Here is a 16,628-nt window from a genome sequence, read left to right on the forward strand (position 1 = left end):
TGTGAAGTGCCCACTTTCCGCCAGGCACCTGTCAAATTGGAAGGCAAAAGTTTCTACAAATATGTGTCCGCTAAAGGCACAAGGTTAAAGATGAATCACAGGTAAATGGCCTGTGATTTTCCTTTGCTCTGGCTCCCTTAGTCCTGAGCTCAGAGCTCTCCTTACCTGTTCTGAGTGGCTGGCTCTGGTCTAGGACCATGCAGCAGCTGCCCTCTCTGTGGTGGGGACTCAACCCCACCCGAAGAAAAAGTTCTGTTCTTCATGCTTTTAGGTAACCCCAGGGAAGTGTACTTAGCCCTTTCAGAGTCTTCTCCATCAGTGCCTGCCTGGCTGGGAAAAGATCTAATCTCTGTTGGGAGACTGTGTTTTTTTGCAGCCTGGGTCTGGAACAGCTGGGCCAGGCAGCAGTGAGGGCCCCTTTATCTTCAGGGCTCTGATCTGGCAGGAATTCCCCCTCCCCACGATTAGCCAGGCAGCAGGGCTGGTCCTCAGGTAAACACTTGTCAAAGCAGCCACTCAGGCACTTGGCGAGTCTCTCATAGTTTCCTTTCATTCCCTCCTCAGATTTACCAATTACAGATTGGTTTCTGTTGCTTATCACGTTTCTGACCTTTTCTGTGCTTTTGAGTAAAACTGTGACTTGTCAGAAATGTTCTGACAAAACTAATGTTTTGACATATGCCGGCTCCCACCGGTAGAGCTCAGTAGCCAGGAGCTGGGATGCTGTGTCCGACAGCAGCCTGGACCAGCTCTGCCGGAGACCCCGGTGGGTGAGCCAGCTGCACCCACCTCAAGCACTGTTGTTGCTGCAGGGATTAAATGAGCTTTACCCGATTATAGGAACTTTACCGTTTGTAAGGTACTTAGCATGTGGTAAAAGTGCAATAATTCTTAGCCAGCACAAAGTGATAAAGTCTATCAGTAAATTGTCGGCACAACCTTGTGGAGGCAAATTTTAAAGTATTATCATCCATACTTCACAGGTGAAGACACAGGCTTACAGAAGTTGACAAAACGGGTCTAACATCGTGCAATTGACAGATAGAAAAGCCAGGATTTGAATCTGGGCTTTTGAGATGCCAGAGCCTGAGGTCTTTCTCTAAAGCTGGGGCTTCTCAGACTATTAGTGGTAAAGGACTGGGTTTCTTTCCCAACCTCTCACACATTAATAACTTAAAAAATAGAATGAAAGGGAATTATTAGAATAATGAAATGAAAAAGACATTTAAAATACAAGCCATATTTTTAAAGTTATTAGACTCAACAGGCATAAAATTACTCTTTCAAATTACTATAAAAGTTAATTACACTCAATATCTATACTTTTCCCATCCTGGTTCTGGATAAAGCTTTCTCAGACTAGCACTTCTGATTACATCAGAATCACCTGGGGTGCTTGCTAAATGCAGGTTTCTGAACCGCATCCTAGACTACTTGGATCAGAATGACTGAGGTAGGAGTCAGGAATCTGCATGTTAACACGTAATTTTAATAATGTGCTCTAAATCGGATCATCAGTGTTCTCTGCAATGCTGCCTCCCCGCTACAGATTATAGAGGATAGAGTAAATCGTGAAGAGAAGACGTCTTATTCTACTGTCTCCCAACCCCAGCCCTACTATTTTGTTTTTGTTTTTAATTATTCGGGACTTCCTTTCTGTAGAAACTCACCAATAGAAACTGTTTCTGAACTCATTTTAGTGCACATCAACAAATGTGTTTTAAGTGCAAACTACAGGCTGCGTAGAGGGGGAACAGACCACAAGGTGCCCACATCCACTAGAAAGCGAGTATTGCTAGAACAGAATCCAGAACCGGGGGCACTTCGGTGTGTAGAGGTAGGGAGATGAGGAGGAACCAGCATCAGAGACAACGGAGGAGAAGTGACCAGTAAGGTGGAGAAAATCCAAAAGAGTGTGGGTCTTGGAAGCCAGAAGGCGGAAGTGACCAACTGTGTAAATTGTGGCTGATGGGCTGAAGAAGATAAAGACTCAGCCCTAACCATTAGACTGGGAGCATGGAGGTCATGGAGGTCTTTAGGGACGTGACAAGAGCAGTTTCATCGAGATGAGGGAGGCTTGATGGAGCGGGTTCAAGTGAGGATGGGAAGAGGGAAATTGGGAACGGTGACGGCAGATAGTTCTTTTAAGGAGTTTTACTGCAAAGGGGAGAAAACAGGCGGGGGAAGTGAAAGGAGATCAAGAGGTTTTGTTGGAGGGACAGGGAAATGGAGTTTATTTAGACCTCATACAATGGCTAAATATGTGACTTTTGTAACGTCATGTGTCTTTCTCAGTTAATTCCTTCAGGAAAGCAGAAACATTGTCGACTATAAATTTTTCCTTCATGCTGTTTCAAACTCACCCTAATTCCAAATGATATTGTCTAAGAAGGGTCTGCAAATCACTCTCATTGCTTACATAGTTTAATTTGAATATATTTAAAAAAATGATATTGCATTTTTTCATATTTGCTTGATTTTTGGCTGAAGTATTTTTAAAGTAAATTTCATCTCTACCTCAAATGCATGGGACATTTTTTCTAACATAACCACATATGTAATCATAATATAAAAATACTGTTATTAAACCTAGCAAAATTAACAGTGATTTCATAATATTATATAATACCCAATCTATATTCAGATACCCCCATTTGTCCCCACTGTTCTGTTCAAAGGTCTGCAGGCTGCATGTGATTGTTGTGTTTTTTTAAGCCATTTGTTTCTTGTGCCCATTGACATGTTGATGAAACTAGTTCAATTGTTCTATAGAATGTCCCACTTTCTGGATATATCTGATAAATTAGCCTGTCTTTTAACTTGTTCTTTCTCTTGTATGTCTGAAAAACTGGGATTGCATATAAAAGCTTGATCATTTACAGATTAAACATTTTCGGCAAGAACTTTTCGTAGGTGATGCCGTGTACTTCATATTGTCTCACTTCAGAAGGCACAAACTGTCTAAGTGTCCCATTGCTAGTGATGCTAAGACTGATCGGGGCCGGGGGTGGCTGCCTCAGTCAGGAGAGTTTTTTTTTTTAAGATGGAGAAATAATAACACGCCCATATACTGATGATTATGATCTTTGAGAGAAGGATACGTATTGATGCAGAAGAAAAAGGGGGATTTTAAAGAATGTCCTCAAGTAGACAAGAGTATGTGGGATCTATAGAAAAAATATTAGATATGGCAAGTGTTGGATGCAGCCAATGTATTCATAGTAATGAGATCATTTGGGCATAAGTGCAGGTAAGGTGAGTAGTTGTGGTACAAAGGCATGTGTGTGGAAGTTCTATTCTGGTAGCTTCCTTTTTTTTTTTTCCTATGAGTATGTAGCAAGTTCATCAGGCAAGGGTAAGGGTAAGAGGAGTTTTTATGGGATAGAAGTCATACAACCCTCTAGGAGAATGGCAGGTGAATTGACTGGAAAAGTAGCACATCATTGCTGTGAAGCTTTAAGGTTAGTGATCACGAACTTGAAGTGAAATCAGTAAGCATTGTTGTGTGACTTTTCTCTAGTCATGTTCAAGTGCATATTTATAGGTGTGGAGTAGGACAGAGAGTTGGGTTTCACCAGGATTGGGGTTTATCCAGCCATGTGTGATGAGAGAGGTCAATGGAATGTCTGACCATGGAATTTAAGCTGGATAGGAAAGGAAGGGATGGCATGGAGGAGGTGAGAGACAGTGAAAAGGTAGTAGGGTGAAACATGGAAGATTGTTGGAGCTGGGTACTGGTTGGACTAAGCTGCAGAGACAGGAGTGGTCAGTAGAGAAGGGATGCCTGAAATCGAGGCATTCCTTGATGAAAGGAGTATATTTTTTGGAAATGACAAGATCAAAGCTATGACCTTGGGTGTGAATTGCTGAGGTCACAGTCATTGGAGTTGAGGATCAAAGGCGAGAATAATTCTGTAAGTGATTGTTAATGCCACCAAGAGTTATGACAGAAATAGTGTTGGAGAGAATTGTAGTGAGCCAGGAGCTAACATATTCAGAGAATGAGGAAGAGTGTCCTGGGTGGAGGAGAAGATACGGCAGCAAGGTGGTCTGCACAGGGTTGCCACAAGGATGAAATGAGTGAGTGCACGTGGAGTTCCCAGCACTGAGCATGGGCTCAATAAGTGTTACTGGTTTACATTCTGAGTCCGTATGGCTCCAGAGAGCAGAGCTTAAACCACTGAGTTTATTTTTATGGGGAGGTTGATTTCTTTTCATTTTAAGACCTAAGAGACAGAGCTGCTCACACAGCCATGTGCGACCTGGGGAGGTGGTGAATTTCCTGTCACTCAGTGTATTCAACAGACAGAATGAACATCTGCCATGACAGTGCTGTAAAGGGGACTCTGGCAATTGAAGGCGATGGGTGGGTAGATGGTGGGGTGATTCTAACAATTGAAGGACATGGGGAGTGGGGAGGGGTGGTGTCAGAGCTAGCTTCATTCTTTGGTTCAAATATGACCGAGCACTTCCCAGTTATGATGCAGAGCCTGGCTAGATGCAGGGGACCAGAGATAAGTCTTAAAGGTTGGGACAGACCTGTAAACGAGTGTGTCATGTGGTCTGATGAGAGCCAGCACAGGCACAGCGGAGCTGTGACGATCTCTGTGGGGTCAAGAAAGGCTTCAGAGTCCAGGGGCACTTGAGCTGATATAGGAGGCTGAGTGGTTATGGTGCCATGTGAACAGAATAGGAAAGGACATTTCAAGCAGAAGGAACCCTATGTGCAGGGTTACAAAGGCATGAAAGGACGTGGGGCATTTGGAGTGTCACAACTGAGTTACTCTGGGCAAATGACTCATCTTAGCTGTCTCAGTCTCCTAGTTGTAAAATGGGGGTGGTAGTGGTACCCACACAGTGGGGGATGGTGAGGGGTAGATGAAGTGATGTGGATAATTTTTGTCACCGTTCCTATTGCAGTTCCTTTGGGTATATTATCTAACTTGATTATTTAAATAATCCCCCACACAAGATGGGCTCTGTTAGTATAATTTCCATTTTACAGATAAAGAAGCTGAGTTCTAGGGGGTTGAGTAGCTTGTCCAAAGTCACGTAACCGGTGAAAGGCAGAGTTTGGACTCCTGCTCATCTCAGTCTGATTTCAGGGTTCTTACTCTTAAGCCCTTAACTATACTTGGTGCTTTGCACATAGCTAGTGTTAAATACTTGGTAGCTATTATTGTCCTGAGTGCTAAAATTTCTCTCCCCGGAGAGTTGAGGATTCTGTTACCACGTGTGTAGCTGGTTGAAGATCACCACTGCTACTATCTCATGAGCAGCAGTGACTCATTTTGGAAGGCCCTCATCACTTAAAATAGATATAGATCAACAGTTATACCAGTTGTTTCAAGTGGTTGATTTTTGGAAATCAAGAGTAGGGAATGATTTTTAATCTCCTTAGAGGGCAAGTTGTTCCGAGCAGATGCGATGTGAGAGAGGAAGATAGGGGTTCGCTGCACGCCGCTGGTGTCTGTGCAATGAACCTAAACAAAAGCCTCATACCCCAGCAGCTCACGCATTGAGGGGATGGCAGTGAAGCAGCATATACTGGCAAGAGGCGGCGTCCAGAGTGCCGGTAATTACCCAAGGTGTTCTCTGTGGGGCTGCTGAGAAAGAACCCTGTCGATCAGTGGGTGCCTGAGGCAAGCATAGACCTCTTAAGGGCTGGCAGCACTTCCCTCATTCATTCATTCATTCATTCATTCAACAAATTGCTGTTGAGTACCTACCCTATGGCAGACACACATCTAGGCACTGAGGGCGGTAGTGAAGAAAGGCCAACACTTACGGAGTTTACAGTTTTAGTAGGAAGAGACTAAATCCAATAGTCATATGAATGCTTGCATAATCACAGATCCCCCTGCCTCAAAGGAAACTTACATGACATAAAAAGAGGGATAGCTTTCGGAGACACATTTTGACTCTACCAGGAGGCTGCTAGGGAGCCTGTAGAAATTAATTTAACTTTTTTAGAAAGTAATCATTCCATAGAATCAAGAGCTCATGCCTATGAGTCAAGTTATTGTACTTCCAGGAAAGAAAACTGAATAAATAATTCAAAGGGAGAAAAGGTTATAGATTTCAGTTTCTTCACATGTAAAATAATTCCCCACCTTACACAGCTGTGGTGAGAATTGGAAGAAGATTAATGAGATAAAGAATGAGTTTTATAAAGCAATATGCATGTGCAAAAAGAAAAAGAGCTTTCAGTTTCAAAACAATTTACAATGGTGCAAAATCTGAGGTTAAGGGATTTCCCTGGCAGTGCAGTGCTTAGGACTTCGACTTCCAGTGCAGGGGGTGCAGGTTCGCTCCCTGGTCGGGGAGCTAAGATCCCACACGCCTTGAGCCCACAAAGTCAAAACATAAAACAGAAGTAATACAATCAAGACTAAAAAAAGGTCCACATCAAAAAAATCTGTGAAAACAAAAATCTAAGGTTAGTAATTAAGCTTCCAGCAATAGGGAAATAATATGGTACATCCACCAGATAAAATATACACACATTTGTGTGTGAATTTAAGTAGCAACATGAAATAAAATGCTTAAAATATTATAACAAAAAAAGTGAAACAAGACATTACCTGTTTATATGTCATTGTGACTAAAAGTTATGCATGGCCAAATATCTAGAAAAAAATGTACGTGGTTGACACCTGAAAAGAGGTGATGAACAAACTGAGAAGAGATAAATTCTCATCTTTCAGTTTGACTTTATTATTCTTGGTATATTGAGTAAGCAAGGCAAAACTGTTGGGGGTATTGAATTTGTTACAATATTGCTTCTGTTTATGTTTTGGTTTTGTGGCCTCAAGGCAAGTGGGATCTTAGCTCCCCGACCAGGGAGCGAACCTGCACCCCCTGCACTGGAAGTCGAAGTCCTAAGCACTGCACTGCCAGGGAAATCCCTTAACCTCAGATTTTGCACCATTGTAAATTGTTTTGAAACTGAAAGCTCTTTTTCTTTTTGCACATGCATATTGCTTTATAAAACTCATTCTTTATCTCATTAATCTTCTTCCAATTCTCACCACAGCTGTGTAAGGTGGGGAATTATTTTACATGTGAAGAAACTGAAATCTATAACCTTTTCTCCCTTTGAATTATTTATTCAGTTTTCTTTCCTGGAAGTACAATAACTTGGCTCGTAGGCATGAGCTCTTGATTCTATGGAATGATTACTTTCTAAAAAAGTTAAATTAATTTCTACTGATCTCTTGAAATATACCAATTTCATTATAAACTACCTGGCAATGAGTATTATCACTTTGAAAACTGCTGGTTAATGTTAATTTTATAAACTGGTATCTTAATGTTCAGTGCCCTCTTTTGGGTTTCTCTCAAGAGTAATCATAATTTCATATGCTCATTAATTGTATTTTCTGTTTTGTGGTTTGTCTGTTCATGTTGACTGCCTGTTCATTTCTAGAGGCTTTTACTGTTTGAACCCTTTTCACACCTTGAGTCTTATCTTTCTTTTTATTACAGTATTTTTTATTGTATAGAAGTTGGAATTTTCATGCAACTGACTATTAAATTTTTCCTTTGTTATTTTTCTACATTCCATTAGAAAGAAGAAAGCTGACAAAGAGTTCTATTTTTAGGTTTTAAAAATTATTTTAATAATTTTTTTCCAGCTCTAAGAGTAACGCATGTACACTTTAGAAGCTTTGGAATATACAAAAAATTATAAAAAATGAAAACACTCATTACTCCTTATTCTACCATCCAAGGTGTGTGTGTATGTATATGTGTGTGTGTGTGTGTGTATACACGTACACATATAAAAATAAAATAGTCCTTTGTCTTTCTCACATGAAAATTCTAAAAAATGTATTTTTTCTGAATGTCAGTTAACATTATACTGATAGAACTTTCATGTATCGTTAAATATTCTTTGATAATACATAATTTTTAAAAGTCTGTTTAGAGTTCATTTGGGGATGAACTGAATCCTCTCTTCCCCAAATTGCTATTTATGTATACCCAAACCAGCGACTAAACAATCCTTTCTTCACAGATTGGTCTTGCTTTATTGGTGATGCTTGCTTTAAAGATTTATTTTATTACTTATTTATTTATTTTATTTTTGGCTGTGCTGGGTCTTTGTTGCTGCACATGGGCTTCCTCTAGTTGTGGTGAGAGAGGGCTACTCTTCATTGTGGTGCACGGGTTTCTCATTGTGGTGGCTTCTCTTGTTGTGGAGCATGGGCTCTAGGCGTGCGGGTTTTCAGTAGTTGTGGCACTCAGGCTCAGTAGCTGTGGCTCGCGGGCTCCAGAGCACAGACTCAGTTGTTGTGGCCACACGGACTTAGTTGCTCCGTGGCATGTGGGATCTTCCGGGACCAGGGCTCGAACCTGTGTCCCCAGGATTGGCAGGCGGACTCTTAACCACTGCGCCACCAGGGAAGCCCTGGTGATGCTTGCTTTATCATTCCAGCATGTTCTTATCTAGTATCAGACTATTTCTAGGCTCTCTGTGCTATTTATTGACTGAGAATACGGCACCTGTAATTGGCTTTTGTCTCTCTTTTTCTGAGCTCTTGGGGATTCCTGGATTGAGCCATACCAGGGCCCGTGCTGGAGTCTAGCAGATGTCCCTGTCTATCTTGTTAATCTTCAACCCTGACCCTGCTGGAAAACAGCACTTAACTCCTTTTTTTTTTTTTTTTTACCCCCTTTGTAGATGCTTTTTGATTATCCTGAGAAAAATGAACTTTGGCCTCCAGACCCAATAAAGCAGACATCCCATGGAGAATAGTGCTGGTTCCTGAGGACCCGGAGAGCCTGTGGCCCCAGGGGGATTAGGCAGGAGCAGGTAAGGAGTGCCTGGAGGTGTGGGATCTGGAGGCAGCACCGGGGTCCATTTTCTCTCTGGGGTCGGCACGACAGAGCATGCTAGAGTCACAGGGGCTCAAGGTCTGGCTATAGCTTTGCTGTTTTCTTCATGTTTTTTTTTTTTTTTTTTTTTCTTCAATTTAATTTAATTTTTCTTTTTTAGTCCTTAGTCAGTGAGGGGTGGTGATAGGTGATTTGCCTATTTCTATAAACTATAAATATAAGATTTAAAGTTATTCTGTATTTCAGTCTACCTTTCTAAAGTACCTACTGTGGCCAAGCCCTGCATTTGATACTGGGCATGTAGTCAAGAGTAGTAGCTCAGGGCGAGAGCCTTACTTTGGCTGGGATTTTCTTTCTGTTGGTTCAGTGTTGGCTTGTTCTCTGTAGGTGATAATGTGAGTTGTTACTCACTCTTCTAGAAGGCTGGTGGGGGTTGTAAGTGGTCATTAATACAGTCCCATCAGTTCAAGAATCCTTCGTTGAATACCCACTGGGTTCCAGGCATAGTGCTGGGTACTGGGTTTTCAGAAATGAGCCAAGGAGGATTTTTGCTCTATCAGGAGGTCAGCATGAAAAGCAAGCATTATGAAACACTAGAGGCAAGCATCAAGGGGTAAGAACAGTGCTGAACAGGAGGTAGGCTCCACAGGAGGCCAGAAACAGAAAGGTAATGCTGTCTGGTTGCCAGGCAAATGGACAAGGGGAGAGACTGCAGCAGTGCAGAGTCCTAGAGGCTTAAGAAGGCCATCTGGGATGTGACTGGGAAATTAAAAACTTGGCCTGTTTTTCTAAAGAATTTGGGGAGAAATATTTACTACTCCTTTCCTTCAGTTTGGGCTGCTTAGATTAAACTTCTTCAAGTCCTTGTCTCTCTAGAGAAGCTTGAGAGATGAGATTGAAGCTCTAAGTGTCTATAACCAGAAGCTCCAGCCAGCTGGTGGACTTGGAGCCTCAAGAGAGGGTGGTGCTCAAGAGAACTGGGAGCCCTGATGTAGTTTCAGATGAGTGCCCTAAGGCACAAACGATGGAGCACTGGCCTTGAAGGCTGAGGCTGTCTTAAAGTTGTAAGACTGTGTTTCAGTTGAAGGTTTGGGGAATTCTTCTTTCCTGAGAAACTCAACCTTGGAGGGTAGGTGCTGGCAGAAAGCCGAACACAAACCCTTCTGAGCCTCAGCCCAATGAGACAGTGAACTAGGTTTCTCCTCCCTGCCTCTTGTCTCATTTCACTTATACACATGAAAGTTAAGTCCCAGGTCCATCATTTCCAAATCACTCATGCACCTTTGAAAATTATTTATATTTACAAAACCATAGTTTCTTCAGTTATAAATGGAACTAATGAAATTTGCTCTGCTCCTCTCACAGGGTTATATGTGGCCTCATAAACCTGATTGCTGTGAAAGGGTCACATGAGTGGTAAAATAGTGCACATGAGTAGTGTCAGCATTGATAGTGAGGGTATTTATTCTGTGGTTGTCTGGTAGTTGTCTCACTAGAGACCCTGATTTCTGAGTCCTAGTTGGTCAACACTGACTTTTCACTGTGTTTTCTCACAGTGTCTGTTCTTTAGTGCAAAGACCATGGACTTTTAGACAGACCTGGGTTGAAATACTGGTTCTAGCACTCATTAGCTATTGACTTCGGAGAAACCCTGTAACCTTGCTAAGCCTCAGTTTCCTCATTTTCTCAAGAAGGGTTGTTAATATCTATCTCATAGTGGTATAGTAATAATTAAATGAAATAAAGCTGGTAAAGTGTCTACCATATAGTAGATGCTTCTTAAATGCTGCTTTCCCTTCTTTTCTAGTTTTTTCCTCAGCTGTGATAGAATCCTATGATTAGCTGTGTTGGGTGTCTGGGGAAATTGAATTGCTTAATTTTCCGATGATGCAACAAGTGCCTCTCCCATTTCATGATCTCATGTTTGAATTTTCCCTCTGTGTACATTTCATCACTTCCAAAAACTTTAGCAGCCCAAGGCAAGAACCCATCCTCCCTAAAGCAACTGGTTCCTGAGGTCTGTGGTGGTGGGAAGCACTGTTTGGTGCTTAAATTAAAGGGTCTCAGTGAGTGGGATCAAGATGGTAGAGTAGGAAGACCCTGAGCTCATCTCCTCCCATGGACACAGCAAAACTACAACTACATAGAGAACAACTTTCTCAGAGAATGACCTGAAGACTAGCAGAATAGCTCAAGAAATACAATTAAGGATAAAAAGGAAAAAAAAAACACATCAAGATGGGTAGGAGGGGGCAGTGATATGATCTAGTCAGGACCCACACCTCTGGCAAGTGACCCACAGAGGAAGAGGACATCACAAACTTGGAGGTCCTTCCTGAGAGCAAAGGGTTCAGGCCCCACCTTGGGGGGTCCCAGCCCTGGGGACCAGCACCAGGAAGATACCTTAATTGGTTTCCTAGTGTGGGCCAGGACTTCTCCCAGGGTGACCCAGTGGGGCTTATGACTGGGAGAGCTAGCAAGCTGTAGGAAACTGAGACTATGCTCTAAAAGAGCTTGTGCTCAAACTTACTTGCCCCCAGTCACATTACAGAGGCAGTGGACTGAAAAGCACTTGACACTCTAGTCAGCCAGTCAAGACCACACCAGCACACTCCCATCCTACCCCTCAGCCTGTACCTGGCTCTTCCAACTGTCCCTCACTTGCCAAGGTGACAGCCCCTGGGGCACCCTGGGAGAAGTCCTGGCCCACACTAGCCTGCAACTCTAGCCCATGCAGAGCAAGGGTCATAAATATGCTCACCAAACTCAGAAGAAGAGAGGAATATGAGAACTTCCACAAAGAATTAGAAAAATATAAAAAATAACCAGTCACAGATGGAGAATACAATAACTGAAAAGGAAAAAATACACTATAGGGAATCAGCAGCAGGTTAGGTGACACAGAAGAACACATGAGTGACCTGGAAGACAGAATAGTGGAACTCATCCAATTGGAGCATCAAAAAGAAAAGAGAACTTTAAAAATTGAGAATTGTTTATTGGAGCTCTGAGACAACATCAGATAGACTAACGTTTGCATTATGAGGGTCCCAGAAGGATAAGAGAGAGAAAAAGGAGTAGAAAAAAAATATTTGGTGAAATAATGGCTGAAAACTTTACTAACCTGGGGAAGGAAACAGATATCCAGGTCCAGGAAGCATAGAGAGTCCCAAACAAAATGAACCCAAAGAGAGCCACAGCAAGACTTTTTTTTCACACTGCATTAGAGATTTATTATTTTTTAAATTTTTAATTGAAATATAGTTGAAACTGACAATATTGTAAATCAAGTGTATAGCACTGATTTATTTTTTTCAGATTTTATTCCATTATAGGTTATATATCAAGACATGTCATAATTAAAATGGAAAAATTAAGGACAAAAAGAGAATTTTAAAGGCAGCAAGAGGAAAACAAAGAGTAACATACAAGGGAACCCCCTTAATGCTATCAACTGATATTTCAGCAGAAACTTTGCAGGCAGGAAGGGAGTGGCATGATATAAAGTGCTGAAAGAAAAAGACCCTACAACCAAAGATACTCTACCTGGCAAGGCTGTCATTCATAATTGGAGAAGAGATAGAGTTTCCCAGACAAACAGAAAACTGAGAGTGGTCATCACCACTAAACTGGCCTTACAAGATACTTTAAAGGGAAAAAGTAAGGCTATAAAAAGAAATTTAAAAAAAAAAAAGAAGGAAGAAAATCTCACTGGTAAAGGCAATATATAGAAAAGGCAATGGATCAACTACTTGAGAAGCTAGTATATAGATTAAAGACAAAATTTGTGACATCAACTGTAACTGCAATAATAAAGAATACATAAAAGATGTAAAATATGACATCAAAATATAAAATATTGGGCAGTAAAAAATGTAGAGCTTTTAGAATATATTGAAAATTAAACAACTACCAGATTAAAATAAATTCATATGTATCTATCTGTATATAAATATATGTGAACTTCACAATAACGATACAACAAAACTTACAATAGATACATACACGCACATCAAAACAAACAAATAAACAAAAACAAAGAGAAAAAAAGCAAAACAGCACCAAAGAAAAGCATCAAACCACAAGGGAAGAGGCTAAAAGAAGAAAAGAACAAAGAAGAACTATAAAAACAACTTAGAACAGTAAGAATGGAATAGTAACAATGGAAATAAGTACACATCTATCAATAATCACTTTAAATGTAAATAGAATAAATACCTCAATCAAAAGACATAGGGAAGCTGAATGGATTAAAATAAAGAGCCATATATATGCTGCCTACAAGAGACTCACTTCAGAACTAAAGACACACAGACTGAAAATGAAAGGATGGAAAAAGATATTCTATGTAAAAGGAAACAGAAAGCTGGCATAACAATACTCATATCAGACAAAATAGACTTTGAAACAAAGATCATAATAAAAGACAAAGAAGGGCATTACATAATGATAAAGGGGTCAGTCTAAAAAGAAGATATAACATTTGTAAGATATATATTGTAAACATAGGAACACCTACATTTAAAAAAAAATTATTTATTATTTATTTCTTTTTGGCTGCATTGGGTTTTCACTGCTGTGCACAGGCTTTCTCTAGTTACAATGAAGAGAGCAGGGGCTACTCTTCATTGCAGTGTGTGGGCTTCTCATTGTGGTGGCTTCTCTTGTTGTGGAGCACAGGCTTCAGTAGTTGTGGCTCATGGGCTCTAGAGCACAGGCTTAGTAGTTGTGGTGCATGGGCTTAGTTGCTCTGCTGCATGTGGGATCTTCCCTGACCAGGGATAGAACCCATGTCTCCTGCATTGGCAGGCAGATTCTTAACCATTGAGCCACCAGGGAAGTCCTGGAACACCTAAATTTTTAATGCAAATATTCATAAACATAAAGGGAGAAATTGACAGTAATACAATAATAGCAGGGGGCTTTAATACCCCACTTACATCAATGGATAGATTATCCAGACAGAGAATCAATAAAGAAACATTGGCCTTGAAAACACATTAGACCAAGTGGACTTAATAGCTATCTACAGAACATTTCATCCCCAAATAGAAGAATATACATTCTTTTCAAGTGCACATGGAACATTCTCCAGATAGATTACATGCTAGGCCACAAAACAAATTTAAGAAGATTGAAATCACATCAAACATCTTTTCAAACAATGGTATGAAACTGGAAATCAATTTGCAGGAAGGAAACTGGAAAAACACAAATATATAGAGACTAAACAACATGCTACTGAGAACCAATGAGTCAATGAAGAAATCAAAGAAGAAAGAGTTACCTTGAGATAAGTGTCAATAGAAACATAATGATCCAAAACCTATGGGATGCAGCAAAAGGAGTTCTAAGACAAAACTTTATAGTGATATAGGTATACCTCAAGAAATAAGAAGCATCTGAAATAAACAACCTGACTTTACAGCTAGAGGAATTACAAAAAGAACAAACAAAGCCCAAAGTTAGTAGGAGGAAGGAAATAATAAAGATCAGAGCAAAAATAAATGAAATAGGGGCTAAAAAAACCATAGAAATGATCAATGAAACTAAGGGCTGGTTCTTTGAAAAGATAAATATAATTGACAAAACTCGAGCTAGACTTATTAAGATAAAAAAAGAGAGGGCCCAACTGAATAAAATCAGAAATGATAGGTTACAACCAATATCACAGAAATACAATCAGAATACTATGAACAATTATACACCAACAAATTAGACAACCTATAAGAAATGTATAAATTCCTAGAAACATACAGTATCCCAAGACTGAATCAGGAAGAAATAGAAAATCTGAACAGTCCAATTACTAGTAATGAAATTGAATCAGAAATCAAACAAACAAAAAACCCAACAAACAGAAGTCCAGGACCAGACAGCTTCACAGGGGCATTACCAGACATTTAAAGAAGAGTCAATACCTATCCTTCTTAAACTATTTAAAAAAAAAAATAGAAGAGGAAGGAATACTTCCAAACTCCTTCTGTGAGACCAACTTTACCCTGATACCCAAACCAAAAAAGACACTACAAAAAAAGAAAATTACACACCAGCATCCCTGATGAGCATAGATACGAAAGTCTTCTTCAAAATGTTAGAAGGCGAATTTGGCAATACATTCGAAGGATCATACATCATGATCTAGTGAGATTTATTCCAGGAATTCAACGATGGTTCAGTATCCACAAATCAATGTGATACACCAGATTAACAAAATGAAGGATAAAAATCACATGATCATCTCAAGAAGTGCAGAAAAAGCATTTGACAAAATTTAACACCCATTCATGATAAAAACTCTCAATAAAGTGGGTATAGAGGGGACATACCATATATAATAATTAATATTATTATGATAAAGGCCATTTACGACAAACCCATAGCTAATATCATACTCAGTAGTGGAAAGCTGAAAGCATTTCCTGTAAGATTGGGAACAAGACAATGATGCCCTCTCTCATTACTTTTATTCAGCATAGTATTGGAAGTCTTAGCCACTGCAAGCAGAAAAGAAAAAGAAATGAAAGGAATCTAAATTGGAGGGGAAGAAGTAAAACTATCACTGTTGGCAGATGACTGATTTTATGTATAGGAAACCCTAAAGACTCCACCAAAAAACTTAAAACTAATAAATGAATTTAGTAAAGTAGCAGGCTGCAAAATTAATGTATAGAAATTTGTTGCATTTCTATATACTAATAATTATGAGAAAGAGAAGTCAAGAAAAGAATCCTGTTTATAGTCAGATCACAAGAATAAAATACCTAGGAATAAATTTAACCAAGAGAGTGAAGCCCTGTACTCTGAAAACTATGACATTGATAAAAGAAATTGAAGACAACACAAACAAATGGAAAGATATATTGTGCTTGCACATGGATCAGAAGGATTAACCTTGTTAAAATGTCCATGCTACCCAAAGCAGTCTACAGATTCAATGCAATCCTTATCAAAATACCCATGGCATTTTTCAGATATCTAGGATGAGTAATCCTAAAACTTGTATGGAATCAAAAAAGAACCTAAATAACAAAACAATCTTGAGAAAGAACATGGCTGGAGGTATTAGGCTCCCTGACTTCAAACTATACTCTAAAGCTACAGTAATCAAAGCAGTATGGTACTGGCAAAAAAAAAAAAAAAAAAAAATCAGATACATAGATCAATGCAACAGAATTGAGAGACCCAAAATAAACCCACACACATATGGCCAGTTAATCTCAGACAAAGAAGATGAGCTCAACATCACTAATCATTAGGGAAATGCAAATCAAAACCACAAAGAGATAGCACCTCGCACCTGTCAGAATGGCTATCATCAAAAAGACAAGAAATAAGTGTTGGCAAGGATATGGAGAAAAGGAAACCCTTGTACACTATTGGTGGGGATGTAAATTTGTGCATCCACTACAGAAAATTGTATGGAGTTTCCTTAAAGAAATTAAACATAGAACCACCATACAATCCAGCAATTCCACTCCTGGGTATTTATCCTAGAAAACAAAAACACTAATTCAAAAGATTTATGCACTCCCATGTTCACTGCAGAACTATTTACAATTTACAGTTGCCAAGATCTGGAAGCATCCTGAATGTCCATCAACAGATGAATGGATAAAGAATGTGATGTATGCATACACACACACACACAATAGAATATTACTCAGCCATTAACAAGAATGAAATCTGGCATTTTGTGATATGGATGGACCTAAAAGGTATTATGCTAAGTGAAATAAGTCAGAGAAACACCAATACTGTATGTTTTCACTTACATGTGGAATTTA

General features: G+C 39.8%; 1 protein-coding gene across 5 annotated transcripts in view; it reads left to right on the forward strand.

The window, feature by feature from the left end:
- Positions 1 to 16,628, forward strand: part of ST6GAL1 (ST6 beta-galactoside alpha-2,6-sialyltransferase 1) — a 133,565-nt gene that overhangs the window by 81,349 nt on the left and 35,588 nt on the right. For all 5 annotated transcript variants that reach the window (XM_057739039.1, XM_057739038.1, XM_057739037.1 and 2 more), the window contains one exon: positions 8,687 to 8,818. The gene's annotated coding sequence lies outside the window, so the exon portion shown is untranslated. The remainder of the gene's footprint in view (positions 1 to 8,686; positions 8,819 to 16,628) is intronic.

The sequence above is a fragment of the Hippopotamus amphibius genome, chromosome 6 (genome assembly GCF_030028045.1).
Source record: "Hippopotamus amphibius kiboko isolate mHipAmp2 chromosome 6, mHipAmp2.hap2, whole genome shotgun sequence".
Taxonomy (NCBI): domain Eukaryota; kingdom Metazoa; phylum Chordata; class Mammalia; order Artiodactyla; family Hippopotamidae; genus Hippopotamus; species Hippopotamus amphibius.